The following is a 20,614-nucleotide window of genomic DNA, read 5'->3' on the forward strand; positions in this document are numbered from 1 at the left end:
TTGTCTTTTCAGAATTTTTTACCTGAATTATAAGAATTAAATTAAGTTATGTATTTAAAAAAATTGGAATAAAACATTCTAGCTTTTATTCCCAAAAATATTTAATCCCATTCCCATATAGGTTTTTTTTTTCATCTTATTTAAATCTGCAGTTGAAAACTACTTTCTTTAAAGTCAATTTGAGAATCGTCAATTTTTTTCTTTCGAACATTTTTTTTTTTTATTAGACGAAACATCATAAAAACATACAAGCCAAAAAGAAAAGTACAAAGCAAACATTATTTGACCCAAAGGGATATAATCCTCCCATGGGTCATAAAACAGTAATTCAAATGGGGCAATTTTTTTTGGCAACCTTGAAACTGTACAAAACAATAATATGCGAGGATGATGTCTCTCTCCGCTATCCATACGAAAGTTTTTAACAGCTGGCTGATGGGAAGATAAATTTAGGATAGATAGAAAGTTCAACTGCCTTTGCGGGGAATCGAACCCACGCCCTTTCACTTTCCAGGTAAACACCCGGAACGTATAAAACAATAATACTCAATATCTAAATTGACTTTTTTTTTCTTGAAGAATGCAGGGCTCCCACTGGTCCTACTTTTCCTACTTTTTTGGTAAAATGTCCTACTTTCTCCGTTTTGTCTTACTTTGTAGTTTTTGTCCTACTTTTCCTACTATTTTTACAAATTCCTATCAACAAAATTCATGTAATTGATTGTAATTGAGCAGGAGGGAATCATTGATATATTGCCAAATGTTGTAGATTGCAATTAATGATTCTGCCAAAGCAGCAATTGCATCGTTTTCAAGGTTATTTGAGTGGTGTATGTGGACCAATTTGGTCTCCTAATTTTTTGCTTAGTTTTTGGGTTCAACAAGTAGAGCAGCAGTCATTAAAAACGCCTGTCTGGATGGAAAAAAATTTTGTATTTACTACTTCATGGTCTTGTACAGTAACATTCATCATTCAAAATTATGGTGTTCATTTTGTGTATAGGTGAAACAATATTTTGCATTACAAAACAGTTGGATACATAGGCTTTTTGCTGATTCTGATGCTACCCAATAGCATATTTAATTGTCTTGCATATTTTTAAGGCATGAAAAGGCATAAACAATATTTACAATGCTCAGTAAAGAACTAGAAATGAAAGGACTTCATTTTTGTCAAAAACGATTACACTGGCATTGAACAGTACAATGTAAAAAAAAAATCCCTTTAAAAAAATATGGGCGATGCAGTAAAACCATCCGGTTCACCTTTACTTATTTACATCAGACTTTGTAATTTAGAAATTTTTCACTATGCTTTTGAAGGGGTCTTGAAAGAGCGTCATTTTTAAAAAACTTACATGCCTTCATAATTTGTTGTGCACTGTTGAAGAGAGGTGAAAGACTCCATAAAAAGAATGTAATAAATATTATGAGAGACAGAAAAGAATTATCTATGTTTTCACCAAAAATTGCTTTTATAACTAAGTCATCTCTGGTCATTTTACTTTGGCTTGAGTCAATCTTATACTGTAGGATACTGAAATAATGCTATGAAAAAAAAAATTTTTTTTTTAAATAAAAACAATTGTTTTAGGGATTTTTTTATTATGCTATGATTATGATGTCGAGGGGTTCCCCCCCCCCCATCTTACTTTTAGTGCACCTTTTTCCTACTTTTTCTAATTTTTTGAGTGGGAGCCCTGAGAATGCAATAAATGTTCAACTGCTACCAGGGCCGTAGTGTGCCTTCTCGGGGCCCGCTATTGAAAGGCTTATTATTAGGCAAAGCAAATGTAAACTTTTGTGGGGCCTCCATTCAGCTCGGAGCCAAGGGGCAATACCTCAGTTACCCATAGTTACGGTCCTGAATGTTATCCCCTCTCTCTCTCTCAAATTATAGTAATTAGTTAATTATCAAATAAAAGGGACTGTTCTATACCCGTTATTTCAAATACACAATTTATTATAATTTTTTTTTTTAAACATATCAAGTGAAAGCTCTTTTCTATTAATACCATTAAATTCGTTGCATAACCTTGGAGTAAGAAAGCACGAAAAAATTTTGTAAATTGTTTTTCTTGGCAATGGTATATAATATAGATTCTCTGTTCGTATAGTACCTCTTTGTGCAATTGCTCTGCTGGGATACCAGTCAGGATTTTCATACATGAACAGCAATTCTTCGTATAAATAAATAAAATATATTTCTGAATTTTTAAGCGATGATCGGTAATGTCCGTAACTGAGCAGGCACGTTTATATGTGTTTATAAAATATCTATATAGTTTTCATTCATAGCTAAACGATACTTACATAACATGAGTATTCTGTCACTTTCCATTTTCGTTTACAAATATGGAAAACAGGTGGCAGCATCAATATAACAAGAATCAAACATAACTCTAACGTTAAATACGTTAGGGTCACTCATGTGCATACGCACACTCAACACGTTCCTTTTCGTCATTGTTTATAAAACTAATAGCTCGCGCTCTTCATCTTTTTGCCCACCTTTTTTAAAGTAGTAGAGTAAAATTCTTTTACTGTCGGTACTTTTCCATTAACTAGTGTTTGTTCTTGTACCCTGGCTGCTTTATTTACTTTTTTTCTTGTTCTCATTAATGTCGCCGCTGCTGCACTTTTTCCTGTCTAGAATTTGTCAGTTAAACACTGGTTTGATCCAGTTCTTGGCCACGCCTGCTTCATAAAAAAGAGGACGTAGCGGAAAATTATAGTGCCGGACTCGTGATGCGAGGATCCGGGTTCGAACCCCACAGTGGTGGTCGGCTGAAGTTGGTTTTCTGTGGTTCCCAACTTCAAGGCGCAAATGCGAGCCGATCTCCCCGTTAAAAAGTCTCGCCACAGAGAGCAACAGTCCTACAACGGTAAATCATTCAATCATAACACTTCACTCATAGTTAGTAAAGCTGGGGGCAGATGACAGCACTACACATAACAAGCATTACACAGAAACAAACTTTACATCAGGTTGCACTACACGTACACGCACATTCCCGCATGTACCGATTCGTTGGGGGGTTCGCGGCGGGGGGGGGGGTGCATGTGTGGTGTAGCAGTAGTAGGTAGGGACTCGGGGATCCATGATGTTCTTGGGTCAGCCACCTCGTTGGGCAATTTGCCTGTTGTGGCGTTGTATTTGTATTTGTAAAAGATTGCGTTTCTCCCTCTTCCTCTCTATTTTGAATTTTGAGTGGCAGAATTAACAATAAAATAACTTCTGATCTTTTTCTTTTCCCTTCAAAGATTTTTACCTGAATGAAAAAATGAATTTTTATGTACAGTAAAGAAAATGAGGAAAAAATTTTAGCTTTTTTCAAAAATATATAATTCGATATATTCCCGTATATTTTTTAATATCTTATTTAAAGCTGCAGTTGAAAACTAAATTTTTTTTTCTACTTTATTTGAGAGCAATTTTTTTCTTTAGAGTATTTCTGAAGTTTCAACATTGATTGGAAATGTCTGTAACTGAGCAAACACGTTCATATGGGTTTATATAGGGTCTATATATAGTTTTCAGTACCTAGATGATTCTTACATAACATGAGAATTCTAGCACTTGCCATTTAGTACGTTAAGGCCACACAAGACGTTCTTGTATGTACCAATTCGTTAGAGGTTCCGAAGAGAAATAACTTTTTTTTTCAAACAGTTGCTGCCTGTGTATTTTAATTGAATCTTCATATATAGTAATAGATGTGTTTAGCAAATTTTTATCCATACCACATAAATAAACAACTGGTCTGTTAACACAGGCATATATTACTCGAGTTTTCAATAGTTATCTGTTTTTCGTTTTCATAACTTCAATCATCTCCCCACACCTGGTAGCAGGGCCCCTGGACTAGCATCTTTGGCGGGCACCCATAATAAATTTGTAGCGTGAAAAAAATGAGAATCGTCTTGGGGGCCCCTCCCCCGGGCTACAGCATTGTCATTACCGCCTTTGTGTGTGTGTGGGGGGGGGGGGGGTCATGGTTTCAATCAATGGAAATAAACAAAATCATCCTATGAGGCTTATACACATAGGAAAAACATGTTTATCCGTATTGATTTTCATTTCATTCAAATTCATAGAGATCCTTATGATCATCAAAATCTATAATCATTGCGAATGGCTTTGGATCAAAGGTTATCCACTCAACGCACATCAACGATCCACTCAACCGGTCTCCACTATTCAACGAGGAATATGTCCTCACACCGCTAACTTTCCCAGGGGTATCGTTCAACCATCATATCTACCTTAGAGCCATATCGTAACCTGGCCAAAAATAGCCACTCTACATAAACGGAAGTTACATTAGCTCTGGAGCAATGGAGGCATAAAATTTAAATTGAGCAGCCGCTTTCCATGGAGGAAGATAAGCAGAATGTGCTGCCTTGAACCTCCGTGCTGGAAGGGGGGAAACCGGAACACTTTTCGCATGCATGCAGACACACGAATTCACCAATATCGCCGGCGATATTGCTCGGCAACGTAATCGTTCGAGCTTAATTCGAATTCCATCAGGAAAGCCTTTTATGATGCCATTTCTGCTGAGCCTTCCTGGAACTGCATCGGGGGGGGGGGGGGTGGGGGGGGGGGGGGTATGAGTGTTTCCTCGACCCTTTGGACTGATTGTTTGGTCCCATTGGAAACTACACGTTATGAAAAAAAATGTTCAAGTTCTTTTTTTTCTAACTGAAATCTAGCGTTTTTATGTGTTTCCATTCGTAAATGTATGTTATTTGAAATCATATTGATGCTGTAACTTCTGGTTCATTCATAAATCCAACCCACAGCCGCCCCATAAGACGTGGGGGCACATTACACGGGAGCAGTGTTCGCCAATACACTTCAAAATTCAGTTTTACTCCTCCGAATTTCGTTGAGGCATGAAAATACTTCTTCAAATTGTAGATAATTTTCATTAATTTCTCACTGATTAAATAAATACCTCTCGTTTTACAAACATACCCCTTAAAATTTTAGAGAGGAGTGAAATTACTCTCCGAAATTATATTTTCGGATAACTCTGCACTGGAGTATATTGAAAACAATTTCCTCCAAAATTCCTTATACAGTGGAACCTCTCGATAACAGACATCATGAGACCAAAAGTTTTGCCGCAAACGGAAAGTGCCCGTTAATACACTCCAATCCGCTTATAATGGATATTACGGAATATTGTATATAATGATTTTTTCCGTTCTATTGAACCTGAAATACCAAATATTGTAAAAAATATTGCTTATAACGAACGGTTTTTAGGTCATAAAAATCCTAACCCTAATAGTAACTGTATAACCCCTTGCAACATTAAATGACGTATCTGAGTTCTGCACGTTATTTGGATAATTTTTCGTCCCGACATTTTTAGAAAATTTTGGTGCAATACATTTGAATTCATTACGACTTGCAATAACCTTTACATTTCTAAGAGCGGCTCTGAATCCAACGTTGCTCTTGAATAGAAGTTGAATTTGTTATCTTGGTGGTGTGCCCGTGAAATAATTACGCATTCTCGGTATCTTGACATCAGCTATTTCAAGTGGATATCTCTGGAATTACGCGTGAGGAATAATTAAATGTTTCATGAATAATTAGAGGCCTGACTGGATGTGTTTTAGCGGTCGCGTGAAGCTCTCGTGAACTGCTTCCACGTCATTCAGTTGTACGTTTCGTAGGGTTTGGCGTGTAATACCTAAATATTTTCGAAGTTGCTGCAAGATCGTATATATAAATGAAATATTTCAGTGGTTCCGCAAATGTGTATAGTTAACCGCAATTTCATTTCTTGCAACTCACCGATAGCTTCAGAAATCGTGAGTAATTCTCCGACAAGTCCCCCAGTAATTCTCCGGCAAGATATTTCCCTTAAAAATTTCAATATCTTCATAGATAATTCAATTACTCCTGTCGATTCCGCGAACTCTCGGAGTAATTTTTGTTGCTTTTGTTGGAGTGAACTCCGTAAGACGTTAGTTATTTAGACTGTGTTAAGGCTTATATAACTCTTCCTCTTTCTCTCTCTCTCTCTCTCTGGTGGTGACAGGAATTTTCCTCGAAAATAATCGACTGAACATTTTCGATGACGTTCTTTTCAGTGGAGTGACTTAAACTTTTACGGTAAATAGTGTGACGTGAGTTATAATTGATAAGTCAAGCAAGTCGTGTTCGTTGTCTCTTTAGCTATTTAGATGAGGATTGCAGCAGACCTTACTTCATAGCCGGGACCATAACACGGAGCTACTTTGCACCGTTTTTGAGTTAATTAGGGGATTAATGATTTTTGCAAAATGGTATTGATATATATTCTATGATGATGGGAGAACAGGTCTGTTGCCATTAAAAAAAGTCATCGCATTTTTTGTTATTTTAATTTTTTATGATTCTTTTTTTTAAGATTGCTGCAAAGTAACCCATCGGCTTACTTCGCAATCTACCTCATATATTATTTCTTAGCAAGACAATGCTTTGGAGCACTGTCGATCCACTTAAAATTCATTGTGTTACCACAATAAATTATTGTGTTATTATATTATATTAATACATGCTGTTATGTTACCACAGAACTACGGGAAACTGACAGGAAATGGATTTTTTCGGTCTTCAATGGAAAAAAAATTATCACAATTCCCATAAGTACAACTCATCTCATTTAACATGTAAAAAAAGAAGCAACTAATATGAAAGAAATTTGGTATTATTTTATCAAAAAACAAGATACAAGCAATATTCGTTTTGAATAGGATTGATACTGAGCTGAATTAAGCCCAAAACGAAGTAAAAATAGTACTTTGGGATTGCTTTACACTACTTTTTGGTGGTACAAAGTAGCCCCAGTTTTGGTCAGGACATTACTATCAAATGAATATCGAGCATATAATGATAAATAGTCGGTGAATTACAACTTTGTAGGTATGATTTAGAAGACAATTAGTTTCTACATGCAAATAAACAGTATTTACTACTGAAATTAATTATTATTATTTATAATCTGAAATCATGTATTGCGGATTGTACTCCTATATTTTACATTATTCCACGCTGTTTAATATAGCCAGCTCTAGTGCAATCGTTGTTCTCTATCACTGAGAGAAAAAATTGATGTCTCAAATACAGTGAAAAACGTAAAACTGGAGTTCGTGCAACTGGAGTATTGCTAATGAATTCACAACTGGAGTATTGCTAATGAATTCAATGCATTATGATTAAACACATTTTCATGTAAACGCAATGACGGAAGTCATCGGATTTAATCTCGAAGCTTAACACACATTTTTGAAGGTGTTTAAATACTCAACAAAACTTACCAAACTGCGGTTGGTCAGTTTCTCCAAAAGACACGGAAAAACGTGAAATTTTTATTTTAAAGAAGTCGGGACTGCGAACAATACGGGGACGTCCTGGGAAAACGGGTCATATGGTCACTTTGGGCAAACCAAGAAAATCCCCGGTTTCCCCCCTTCTATTATTATGACGGTTTTTTTTCTGTGCGAAATATTTCATCACGTGATAAACTGCAGATTTTTTATGTCTGCGAATTAGCACGTATGACTTTCTAATTGCTTCGTTTTTGACAGAAAAATGCAGATTTTTCTAGACAAAAATCCCAGGTGAAAGCAACTATCACAGGTGTGTTTAGGCCCTAAACACATATGTGCTAGGAGACTTAAGGCCCTAAACTTCAGGGTACTCTATAGGGTAACGATATCGAAATAGCGGATATATCTCTTACTCAAATACACGAGTTGTCCGACAATGTCTCCTGTCGGGAAGAATCAAAACCACTTGGAAATTTTCATTACAATAGCCACTAGGGAACAATCGACCTTTTTCCAGGATTGGCGCAAAGTAGCCCTTATTACGGTATGTGTTTTCGCTGCGAAGGTTCTCCCGATTAACCTGAAGGCACATCAGTGTGTGTGATGAAGTTATTACTTAATTACTTCGGCAAAGAAGTACGTTGAGTTGGAGAATCGTTTATTTTGCCTCTTCTTTTGGTTTGAAGAGTTAGGAGGGGTTTTTTTTTTTTTTTTGCCGTATCTTCTCCACTTCTTTCACTCCGATCTACTCCCAAAAGAGTTATTGCTCTCATCTCGATAAACTCCCTGATTCCCCGGAGGTTGTGGGAATGTGGCACCAGCAACCAACCTCCCTATCGGTTCGGTAGCTTTTCCATTTCAAACTAACGCTTTCTGCTGTTCTTTGTGGCGTTTGCTGTGTGTGTGTGTATGGGGGTTGGAAGTTGGGAAGAGACTGTTCCTGGGCGATATTTCACCGCCGGTAATTGATTTTCTTGGCAAAGCACACCCCCCTCCCCCTTTCCTTTTCTAGCTCCTCTCTGGAAACATTTCTCTATAAACCTCTACACTATTTCTCCCACAACCTTACAATTTACGTTTCCTTGCCCCCCCCCCCCTCCTCGTAGTTGTTACATAAGTACGTACGTTTCCAGAAAGGGTTATGCGAAGCTTTTGAAACGAGTCTTGTCGTATAGCACGTCTTTGGAATGCGAATAGTGGACCCCCGTATGTATTTGAGTTGCACTGAATGTGAGTTTTACAGTAATCTGTCTTTTCGAACGCAAATGGTGAGAAAAGTAATTACCGTAAATGGAGGTGAGAAGGAGAGCATGGGATGGAATTGGATACCCCCCGAATTTCCTGGACGAAGTTTGTACGGTGGTGCTTTGCACGAGTCCGTGAGACTTTTCAGTTTAAACCACCCCACGTGGCTAACGTGATATTAGGATAGGATATTAAGTAAATGGTTCTGTGTTTTCGCGGAGTCCGAACGGAGCTCGTTGAGAAATAATAGGCAATGAAGCCGTAACTACGGCTGCTAGGTGTCGGATCCATGTACATTCGTATATATCTTACTACGCAAACACCTTCTAATGGCTTAATTGCTGAGAACAGAATATTCGAATTATGCCTCTCTCTCTCTCTCTCGGCCGTAATAGCACAATGGAGTTTTCTCTCGGTCGTTATGGCATAATTAATACGATCCAGAAAATGAAATACCTTCAGTGAATGGATGTGAATTTAATCCATTCCCCAAAATCATAAGCGGATGCAGGTTCTTAGAACGGGAGGGGGGGGGCGGATTTTTGAACCCCCCCCCCGCCCCACCTGTGCAAGTAATACAAAATATTATGGGAACGGGAGACAGCCACCCCCCCCCCCTCCGATTTCCCCTTGTATCCATCTATGGTCCCAAGTAGCAGAAGTACTTACTTCGCAACTGACTTTTGAATCATATACAGTGAAACCTCGATGTGACGATGCTGTGGAATCTGAAAAAATATCGTTGTAGAGAGGTTATCGCGCGTTATGTCGATAGGTAAGCATTGTCATCAGTCGTCCCAAAATTCATGCTGTTGTTAGCATCGCTTCTGAATTGGCGTTATTAGTACTACACACCATGAAATGCTTTCCTAAGTATTTATTCGCAGCGAAAAAATTATAATTGTTTAGTTGATTAATAAATTCAGTTAGTCGTTCCACACTGTAAAGTGATTTACCGCACAATACTTTTGTGTAGTACACAAAAAATAGCTTCACGCCAACTTCATTTAGACGGTAGAAAACGCAAAATACCGATGTTATTAAAAACCCTCGAAAGAGCAAACACTGATGACAAATTAAAAAAAGATATCGAAGGTGATTTTGAGTAATCTATAAATAATATTATTGTAGCGGTTTCAGAATATCGTCAAAAAATATCATTACAGAAAGATTTATCGTAATAAAGGATATCGTATCAAGAGGAATTTAACATTAGACGACAGGCAGGCAGTAGACCAAGCAAGAAAAAATATCGTTGTAGAGGGATTCATCGTTATATCGGGTGTCGTTGTAGCAAAGTTTCACTGTATTTTTCATCTGAGTATTACGGTACGCTGTTTTGAATATTTTTTAATTGGAGTTGCATTGGTGTTGGTCTGTCAAAAACCCCAGCGAGATACTTGACCTTATTCCAAAACGTTCCGTGATACATCATGCAGTGATCGAAAAAAATAATTACAGCCAATCAAAAAAGCCCGCCTTTTTTTGAAAACACATTCATCAATTTGTCCGGGGTATGTACAGTCGGCCCCGCTTAATCGGGTATCAACGATTCCAGCATACAATATCCAGTTAAGCGAGGAAGAATTCAATATTGTCATTTTACAACGTTAAGTTAGTTTGTATATTGAAAACTAATGAAAGTTCGATATTAGTAAAGGTCCTCGGATAAATCAGCCATCAAAAATGAAATTAAAATTTCATGTAATTGCAATTGTACATTGATCAAAGTAACCAAGATTTTTGCTTGTACGTGTTGGAGACAACTTGAATACTTGGTGGCTAGTACCTGCTCTCAAATGTATTTATCTTATCCTAGTAACATATTGTCGCTGGCTGTGTCACGACATATTATAAAATTAAGTAATTAAATTAAAATTTCTTTACGCAATGAATGAACTCGCTCAAATTGTGTAATCAAATCATAACAACCAAGGCGGACGGGGGGGGGGCAGACACCCCCCCGAACGAAATTTCTTTCTACGGGCCTGATAATAACACAATAAAAACATGAAAGAATTACGTATGCGCCGCAATATACATAGATTTTTAATGGCTTACTCGATATTTAAACATACTTTATATAATTAAGACGTGTTCACACTCACCCGAAAAAGGAATCTTATATATAAACTAGCTATTATAAACCCGGCGCTGCACGGGTTTTCTTCAATGAGGCTTTTTGGATCACGTGATATCTCCCTCTTTCTTTGAGAAACATACAAACCGTGTCTACGGTAACCAATATGAGGCCTTCCTGCGCGACTCTCGAAAGAAACAAATCTATATTAAAGAAACAAAAATGAATCGTTTTTTTTTTCCTTTTTTGAGGGCCGATAGGTATTTCGATTCCCCCCCCCCCACCCCCCTGAACTTCACGTTATGTATCTACCTGTTTCTGCTTCCAAAAATGCTTAATTAAAGCTGTGGAATTTCTTCGATCTACTTTACGGGCCCATAATTAATTTTTAAAAAACCTAAACTATATGAATTGATGAAGTTGAATATTAAAAGACATTAATTTTCATGATTGAGAGGATAGAAATAAAAAGTTGAAATCAATGTTATTGCATAAATATCCAACTCAAAAGTAGGTCCGGGGCTAATTACTTCATATTTAATTTTCTGGGCTTCGTATCTCTAAGCCAGTGGTTCTCAACCTTGGCAAGCCCACGGCCTAGTTTCATTCCCAGTCAAACACAAGACCAACGGCAAATGAATGAGGAAAAATGAAACGGCTGATCATTCGCGGCCCGGTATGAATGAGGTCAGGGCCCGGAACTGGGCCACGGCCCGGCGGTTGAGAAACACTGCTCTAAGCGAACTCAATATTTCAAAAATCGAAAATTCAATACATTTTTTAAAATTATTGATGTGGCGGAAAACCTCACTAAATTTCCGCATTTCTACAGTAAAATCGACAATTTTAACACTGATTTCTATGGAGATCATCCTTTGCCTTACCCTCAAAGTACTGCTGATGGTGTCTATTCAAAAGGCTTTTATTACTGGGAGGATTGAAAAAAGTGGCAAAAACCATTATAAACGCATAAACTATTGTAAATATATACTGGCAGCATTAAAGAAGTGACAAACCATTATACACGTCTGAAACGCATTGCTAGAGAACCACGGTAACTAAAGTAAACGTTCCGAGAGTGATCGTTGAGGTCCAAAAACCATTGTTGCCCTGCTCTGACGAAATTTTAAAGTAGCCTATCGTTCAAGTCGGGTTCCATTTGGTGTATACGCAAAATTTGGCGATGATCGATCTAAAATTGTAGATTTGTATAGAGAACACACACACAAAAAAACAAACAAAATCAATTTTATATATATAGATAGATGTGGAAGTATGTATATATGTTTGTTCTTTGTACAAATCTGCAATTTCAGATCGATCATCGCCAAATTTTGCATATATACAAAACAGGACCGGGATTCAACCATAGGCTACTTTAAAAGTTCATCAGAGCAGAGCAAATGCCCGAAATGGGCAAAAAAAAATTGTCGGGCAGCAATATTTCCTGGATCCTCCCAGTAATTGAAGAAAACCCGGGCAGCGCTGGATATTATAGCTAGTATAATATAAAAAAAAACCTTGGCCACTCACAACCAAAGCCACTGGAAATCTCCGTTTCACATCCGGCTCACAAGGCTCAAAAAGGAACTCGCATGGTGCAACCCTAACTGACCATGTGACCTAAGTCAAGTGATAGAAAGGAAAAGCAGAGGAGGAAAGATGAAATCGAGGAGCAGCGGAGGAAAGACGCGACGGAAGAGCATCGACTGGGACTAGAAATCCAGAAACTGAAAATTGAGTTAGAATCCCGATCAAATGGGAGGAACCAGTTTGAAAACATTAAAAAATCCAAGCCGAGTGTTTCAAAATCTGATGCAGAGGTTCGAAATGAGTGATGATATGTCTCTGGAGTCCTCTCCGAGCTACAACCTCGCCGTGTTTCGCTACGAAAGAAGGAATGGGTCACTCATCTTCTAGGACTTCTGCCTTATGAGATAAATCAACTGCGTGGGAACCCGAAGAGAATGTGGAGAATTTTTACCTTGAAGAACTATTGATGAAGAGAGATAAATTGACGGTGAAAAAGTTTCGTCAGCTGTTTGTCTCGCATCAGAAGAAGCAAACCAGTACTTGGCGAGACTTCCAGGCTTAGTGGGGCATAGCCTTAGAGCAGCGGTTCTCAACCTTTTTTTGACTCGCGGAGCCCTATCCAGTATATAATTTCTATGGCAGAGCCCTGTTTGAGTCGAGGAGCCCTTTCTTGTACATAATTTTTATGGCAGAACCTTTTAGGCCTCTTTTATTTATTCATCTATCAAATTTACTGATTTATATTGTTTTCCTCGAGTCGCCGCGGAGCCCCTGGGATGTGCACACATAGCCCTTGGGGCTCCGTAGAGCACCGGTTGAGAACCCTTGGGCAGTGCCGTCTTAAGGCATGAGAGTCCACTAGGGCACGGCCCGGGGGGCCTCAAGCGAAGAGGGGCCCTCACAGAAATGAGATCTGGTTGAAATTTGCGAGAATTGTTTGGTAGGGCCTCAGAAAAATCAATTGGCCCGGAGGCCCATGATCTTCTTAAGACGGCCCTGCTTAGAGGAAGTATAAGGGTATAATATATCTCTTCTCTCCTATAGCCCAGGGCAGCTCGTTCAAAGGAATGGAAAACTTGGGAAATGAGTGGTCAAGAAAATTAGTGGAGTAACAGAACGGCGTCAAATTCGTGTAGCCCACAGGCGGTGAAACAATAAATCTACCTCTGCCTGGAGCAGTGCTTTTAAAACTATGATCTGCGGTTAGTTACTCATTATATTACCCATTACAATGTTTACTCATGATCCTGCGGGGTGGGGTGTATGAGTAAGGGTAATGGGTGGAGATATGCTGGGGGGGGGGGGCATTGCCTCCCCAGCGTCAAAGATGGAGTCGTCCGCTCTATATATGAACTGACATCATCATCGTGCCGCCGCGCGATGGTAAGGGTCCGTGGGTTTCATTTACTGCCATGGCACATTTACTTCTGTAAAATTGTTTTTTGTTCAATTTTTTTAGCATATGAAAATTATTAAAAAAACAATACGGTTTGGATTTTATGGAGGTGGGTGGTGGCTCAAAATTGACCTTCGCTGCAGAGGGTCCGTGAAGCAATGACTTTCACTACTACTTAAACACACGTGCACCTCGTCCACATTCCTGTGCGGAACTTCTAAGGATTTGGTACCTGTTGTGAACCTAACGTGAAGTTTGTTGTGTGTAGTGCTGCCATCTGTCATCAATTTTTCTTAATTGAGTTTCACTGCAGGAGATCCGGTTGCTCAAAAGGTCTCTGACATCGAAAAGGTTTGGAAATACTGACCTAGAGAAAATTATTTAGAGAGTGAGGCACTAGGTCAGTGCGAGTGACCTAAAATTAGCAGATAAGTCGATGAACGACCAGAACAGGGATCTAAAAGATTTGCAAGCACATGAATTCCCAAAACAGTGTAAAACGAATATGAATGACCAAACGATTGGTATACAGAGAGAAAGGGGGAGACCGGTTGGTGAGTGACTGAAAAAGTGGCCAAAACCATATGAAAGCATGTGAATGACCAAAAGAATGACCTAAATAGTACGTGAGCAGGTCAAGTGAAATGTCAGAGATTGCAAGCATGTGAATGACGAAAAAAATTGGCCTAGAGAGCGAATGACCTGGTCAGTGAGCGAGCAAAAGAGTGACCGAAAGAGTTTGCAAGCATATGAGTGGCTGAACAGTGTGCAAGAGCACATTAATGACCAAAAGAACGACCTAGAGAGCACCGGTACAGGTCAGTGAGGGACCAAAAGAGTTTGCAAGCATGTGAGTGACCAAAAGAGTAGGCTATACAAGAATGATGAAAAGAAAGAGCCAGAGACCTGGTCGGTGAGTGACCAAAAGAAGGAATTATAGAGTGTGTAAGCATGGGAGTGACTTATTGATCTGGTGTGAATCAAGTCACTAAGGCAGTCACTAAGTCACTTAGGTTAGTGTGAACCTAGAGTGACCTACCGCTAAAAGGCCAAAAGAATAACAAAATGCTTGAGAATGTGAGTGACCGAAAGAATGACTGGAACGGGAGAAGGGCAGCAAATTTTATGTAGCCACAGGCGACAAACCAAAAGAGTTTGCAAACATTGAGTGACCAAAAGAGTTTGCAAGCATTGAGTGACCAAAAGAGTTTGCAAGCATTGAGTGACCAAAAGAGTTTGCAAGCATTGAGTGACCAAAAGAGTTTGCAAGCATTGAGTGACCAAAAGAGTTTGCAAGCATTGAGTGACCAAAAGAATGTCCTAGAGAGCACCAGTGCAAGTCAGTGAGACCACAAGAGTGACAAATCCGCCTCTGATTATATCGACAGTTTTCCTCGTGTGATAGTGAACTATCGTTATAACAAACTTTTACTTTTTCGCAGTCTTGGATATTTTTACTTGAAAGTTGCATTGGTGTGTTGGTCAGGCAAAAACTCGGCTTGACACTCACCCGACCTCCTTCCAAGATGTTCCGTGACAGATCATGCAATGACTGAAGAAAAGAATTACAGTCAATCAAAAAAAAAAGCCCGCGTTTTGTGAAAACACATCCATCATCAACCTGTCCGATGTGTATCTGAAAATTTCTGAAGCTGTTGGAATAGTGAGATTTTTCCTCATATCTCTCTAGAAGCAGTTGAAAACCACCCGCCGAACAACACAAGATGAAAAAATCCAAGATTCTTTGAATTGTTTTTTTTTTTTTTTTGTGAACCAAAATAGGTCTCGGCATTATTTTTATTTATGACTACTTTCGGGTTTTTTTGAAGAGTTAAAATGCGTTCATTCTCCCTGGCACTTCATTACCCAGGCATGATTTCCATCATCGAATCCGGTGGTGGGGGCGAATATCCATGTTTATCGAGACATTTTTCCTCTGGTTTGTTTGGGTCTAGGTCAATTCGTCGCGATCAACTTGTCGCGCGACAATTCGTCGCAATCAATTTGTCGCAGCGTCAATTCGTCGTGCTACAAACTCGTCGCGGTACAAATTTGTCGCAGAGTCAGTTCGTCGCGGTACAAATTTGTCGCAGAGTCAGTTCGTCGCGGTGCAAATTTGTCGCAGACTCATTTCGTCGCGGTACAAATTTGTCGCAGAGTCAGTTCGTCGCGGTACAAATTTGTCGCAGAGTCAGTTCGTCGCGGTGCAAATTTGTCGCAGACTCATTTCGTCGCGGTACAAATTTGTCGCAGAGTCAGTTCGTCGCGGTACAAATTTGTCGCAGAATCAGTTCGTCGCGGTACGAATTTGTCGCAGAATCAGTTCGTCGCGGTACAAATTTGTCGCAGAGTCAGTACGCCGATCAAATAAATTTTCAAAATTCAGTTTTCATGGTATTCATGCCACACTTCCCGCTTTCTGGCGGGATCTCCATTTCTCGCAGCGAGGGGCGTTGGGCGAACACACCAAGATGATAAATTACGATAAAATAAATTTTCAAAATTAAATTTTCACCGTATAAGCCGCACTCCCGCTTTCTGGCGGGATCTCCATTTCTCGCAGCGAGGGGCGTTGGGCGAACACACCAAGATGATAAATTACGATAAAATAAATTTTCAAAATTAAATTTTCACCGTATAAGCCGCACTCCCGCTTTCTGGCGGGATCTCCATTTCTCGCAGCGAGGGGCGTTGGGCGAACACACCAAGATGATAAATTACGATAAAATAAATTTTCAAAATTAAATTTTCACCGTATAAGCCGCACTCCCGCTTTCTGGCGGGATCTCCATTTCTCGCAGCGAGGGGTGTTGCGGGAACACACCAAGATGATAAATTAGGATCAATGCCCATCCCAAAGCACAATTTGCCTAAGGGGTCATTCAAGTATTACGTCAGGATCGGGGAGGGAGTTTCGGATTTGTTGACTTTTGATGGCGGGGGGGGGGGGGGTTGAAGGTCGCTTACGTCATCAACCACCCCTTTTTGAAGATATGAAATATTCTAAGCTGCTGGTGAAATTTTGCTGACGGGGGAGGGGATGGGGGTCAGTGTTTTGCTGATTTTTGCTGACAAGGGGGAGGGGGTCAAAAATGGCTGAAAATCTGCTTACGTAATACTTGAATGGCCCTAATTCACTATTGAATATGTATCTGCCATGTAGGGAATACATCTTTGAGGAATTTTTTACCGACAATATATCTAAGGCTAGCATTACGCTATGAAAGTGTTCTAAAAGTCCTTTTATAAAACTTGAAAAATTCAACCAATAAGATTATCGGTTGCATTTGCTCGAATGTAACCTATGAACTTTATTGGTTGGATTTTTTGAGTTTTTAACTTGAGCAACTTATCCGGTGCAAATTAAATTTTGAAAATGTATGTGATCGCAATTTATCATCTCGGTGTGCGCCCCAACACCCCTCGCTACGAGTAATGGAAATCTCGAGAGAAAGCGACAAGTGTGGCTTATCCGGTGAAAATGAAATATTAATTAAATTAAATTATTAATTATTTCAGGTTCTTGTGGAGATACTGTAGTGGTTAATGTTGGTGGGAGTCTCGATTCCACATGGGACAGATACAAGTTTACACTTAAAGACAGCCTCCGCTGTACTGTAATTTGGGGAATATCATAAACACCGACATTTTTTTACAGAATTTTAAAATTTTATCATAGAAAAAATGATTTTTTTAACATTTACAATAATTAAATAATAAAACATTAATATCAATTGTAATTTTAATTTCGATGTAATTTCGATGATTTTTTTCGAAATGACAAAAAAAAAAATTTAGTAAACTGTGTGCATTTCTTGATGGAAAAAAACTTTTCTTCATGTTTATTTTTTCACGTATGAGACAAAAAACCTACATGCAGATCGCGTGACGAGTTGACTCTGCGATAAATTGACGTCCCGACGAATTGGTTACACGACAAATTGTCACTGCGACGAATTTGTACCGCGACGAATTTGTACCGCGACGAATTGGCTCTGCGATGAATTTGTACCGCGACGAATTGGCTCTGCGACGAATTTGTACCGCGACGAATTGGCTCTGCGACGAATTGGCTCTGCGACGAATTTGTACCGCGACGAATTGGCTCTGCGACGAATTTGTACCGCGACGAATTTGTATCGCGACGAATTGGCACTGCGACAAATTGATGCGCGACGAGTTGAGCGCGACAAGTTGATTGCGACAAATTGACCGGCTACGGGTTTGTTTGCCGCGATGGATCTGCCCGTGTATCATCTATTCTAACAACACACCACCACCACCGAAATGAAAATCTCTTTTTCGGGAGAAACTGGTTGTCAGTCATTGGTTAACTTTGGTTTTTGGAATTGGTCCAGTTCTTCCGTGTTTATCTATCTGTATGGTTTTTTAGCTGTGTTTTCTCTTCTTCGCTTGTGTGACATCGCATTTCCCAGTTTCAGCACGTTTGCTAGGACAAAAAAATATATATATATGGGGGGGGGGGGGGGGGACTTATTTTTTCCTTGTTTACTCCAATTTACAGTAGAAGAGGAAAAATCCGGTGCTTTCTTTCTGAAGCATCGTCCGCCGCCACATACCTCGTTTGATTGATCCTTTTTTGTAAGGCCGGATACAGTAGAGCAGTGGTTCTCAACCGGGGGCCATATGGCCCCCCCTAGTGGTACTGGGATACTTCAAGGGGGGCCACGGAAGAAAATGGAGAAATTGGCCATGACAGGTGGTTTGGAGGGCTGTAGAGAGCTGAGAAGAAAAATTAAGGGGGGGGGGGGGAAAGAAATACAGCTTTTATATTAGTGACCATACACTTACAGAATCCAACAAAGCCACCCATAAAACCAGGGCCGTCTTTGGGCATGGACCCACCCGTTCCTCACCGCCTACATTTTGCAGCAGGTTCCCTAGGATGGGGTTTTTCGCAGGCCCTCGGCTAGATTTTTCACAGACCCCTCCTCTATATTAAATTTATAGCGTGAAAAACAAAAATGATGAAAACCATATCAGGCTGCAGCTCTGTCAGTCCCACTCTTGTGAGGGGTCATGTCCATAAGTGACCCCACCTTATATTTTGTATAGTACAATAAATATTGAAAATAAATTGGAAATATGTAGGCTGAGCATCACTTTGCCTAAGGCGCTCATAATGTTGAGACGGCCCTGAATAGAACTCGGACAAGCGGGGAGCTCAATAAATTCTAGGCCAGTGGTCTCGAGACCAATCTTATTTGCAAAATTTTCGTTCAGTATAAATTCACTGAAAAAATCAATTCAATCTGTATAAAGAATCTTGCTTCTAGATGAGGGTCGAAAACTCTGGGTAAGACATGGGAGCCACGAGGAAAAATATATGGTTCAAAGGCGGGCAAAGAAAGGTTAAGAAACACTGCAGTAGAGCATCGATTATCCGAATGCCAATCAAACGAAACCGTTCCAGTCGGCAAATTCAAATTTGAGGCGCTATGTAGAAGTTCCGCCGCTAGTGCTTTAGTGAATCAAAAGAAAATTTTGGACCTACTTTTCTTAAACTTTAGGCGATACTTTAATGACCATTTTGAACCTGTCAAACTAGACCGACTAGTCAGTTCTCTGTGTTGTTTGTAAGACATGATACAAAATATGTGCAATTTTGTGTTTAATATCACTGTTTCGTCGTTTCATATTGTTCCTGTGACATCGGTACAATTTTTTTTCCCGTGAATGATCGGTTATCCGAACACCCCCCCCCCTCCTCCCAGTCCCCAATTGTTTCGAATAATCGATGCTCTACTGTACTTCCCACCAAATTCATCCATCGAATGTCCATGGAATTTTTTTTTTTTTTATCACCTCTCTCATTAAGCAACCATCTGTAATAACTTCGGAAACAAAAAAAATTAATAGAAAAATTTATTAAAATTTTTTTTTTTTTAATTACCATTGAAAAAATTCCTTTGATTTCTATTTTCTGTTATCTTCAGATTGAAATTCTTTCGTTGTACGCAAGGGGAAAAAAAAAAAAAATCTTCGCCCAACGTGGGGCTCGAACCCACGACCCTGAGATTAAGAGTCTCATGCTCTACCGACTGAGCTAGCCGGGCGACGTTTCGGGAACCGTTAATATACGATATAATGAAAAAGATAATAATAAATGATACATTTGTAGGTGATCAGTTAGTTCTTCCGCACTCAAATGCATGGAAATACACGTATTTTTTTAATCCATGGCGGGAATTGTTCAATGTTTGAATGACTAACTATAATTGAATTCAATTCCAAGCCATTAATTACTTTTTTTTTTCAAGGAGTCCTTGATAAAGCATCCTTTTTTTTTCTCCTACAAAAATTTCACTTTTTTTTCTATAAAATCATAGTTCCCCAAACTTTTAGTTCCATCGTCCCCACCCCTTCAAAATTTTTTTCTCCTCATCGTCCCCCCCCCCCCCAGCTCAAGTCAGCCCATGGGATCCTATACTAAACCCCGAGCTTCTAAGCCCCCAGGGGGGTATAGGCCAAGATAGGCTTGGAAGTCTGGGGGGCACGGTCAGTATTGCTGGGGGGGGGGCAAGATGATGATGATGCCAATTCATATATACATTAGATCAGTCGACTCCACCTTTGACGATGGGGTGCCCCCTACGCCCCGCCCTCCGGTGTCTCCGCCCATGCAAGGGGGGGAGGGCGATATTACCCACTTTGGGAAACACTGCTATAAAATATTTGGCTTCATTGCTCCTATAACATTTATAGTGTTATGGCTGGAATATTCTGACCAGTAAATTTGATTTCGTGGGCGGAGGCGTCGTGGAGGGGCATTGCCCCCCCCCCCCCCATCGTCAAAGGTGTAGTCGTCTTATCTAATGTATATGTGAACTAACATCATCAGCGTGCCCTACAGACTTACAATTCTATTCTATTATTCCGCCTATGTTCAACAATTTTATTCAGTCGTTATTTAAACCAAAATGCAACTTTTCATTAGACAGTGGTGACCTTTAAAGCCTATTCTATCCGAAAAGGCTGTGATGACGTGCCTGTCGCCAGGGTTCGAA

The 20,614-nt window shown here is 39.6% G+C and overlaps 2 protein-coding genes and 1 non-coding gene across 4 annotated transcripts in view; 1 reads left to right on the forward strand and 2 right to left on the reverse strand.

Moving 5' to 3' along the window:
- The window catches only part of LOC149079639 (TBC1 domain family member 2B-like), a 109,240-nt gene that overhangs the window by 49,488 nt on the left and 39,138 nt on the right, over positions 1 to 20,614 (forward strand). The gene's annotated exons all lie outside the window — the stretch shown is intronic.
- LOC149079640 (uncharacterized) overlaps positions 1 to 20,614 on the reverse strand; it is a 67,671-nt gene that overhangs the window by 22,630 nt on the left and 24,427 nt on the right. The window lies entirely within an intron of this gene.
- On the reverse strand, positions 19,591 to 19,663 carry TRNAK-CUU (transfer RNA lysine (anticodon CUU)). The gene has a single exon. It is a non-coding gene; the product is annotated as a tRNA-Lys (tRNA).

The sequence above is a fragment of the Pholcus phalangioides genome, unplaced genomic scaffold, assembly GCF_987345545.1.
Source record: "Pholcus phalangioides strain wild (caught in Gottingen) unplaced genomic scaffold, Ppha-v1.0 ptg000012l_1, whole genome shotgun sequence".
In the NCBI taxonomy this organism is placed as follows: Eukaryota; Metazoa; Arthropoda; class Arachnida; order Araneae; family Pholcidae; genus Pholcus; species Pholcus phalangioides.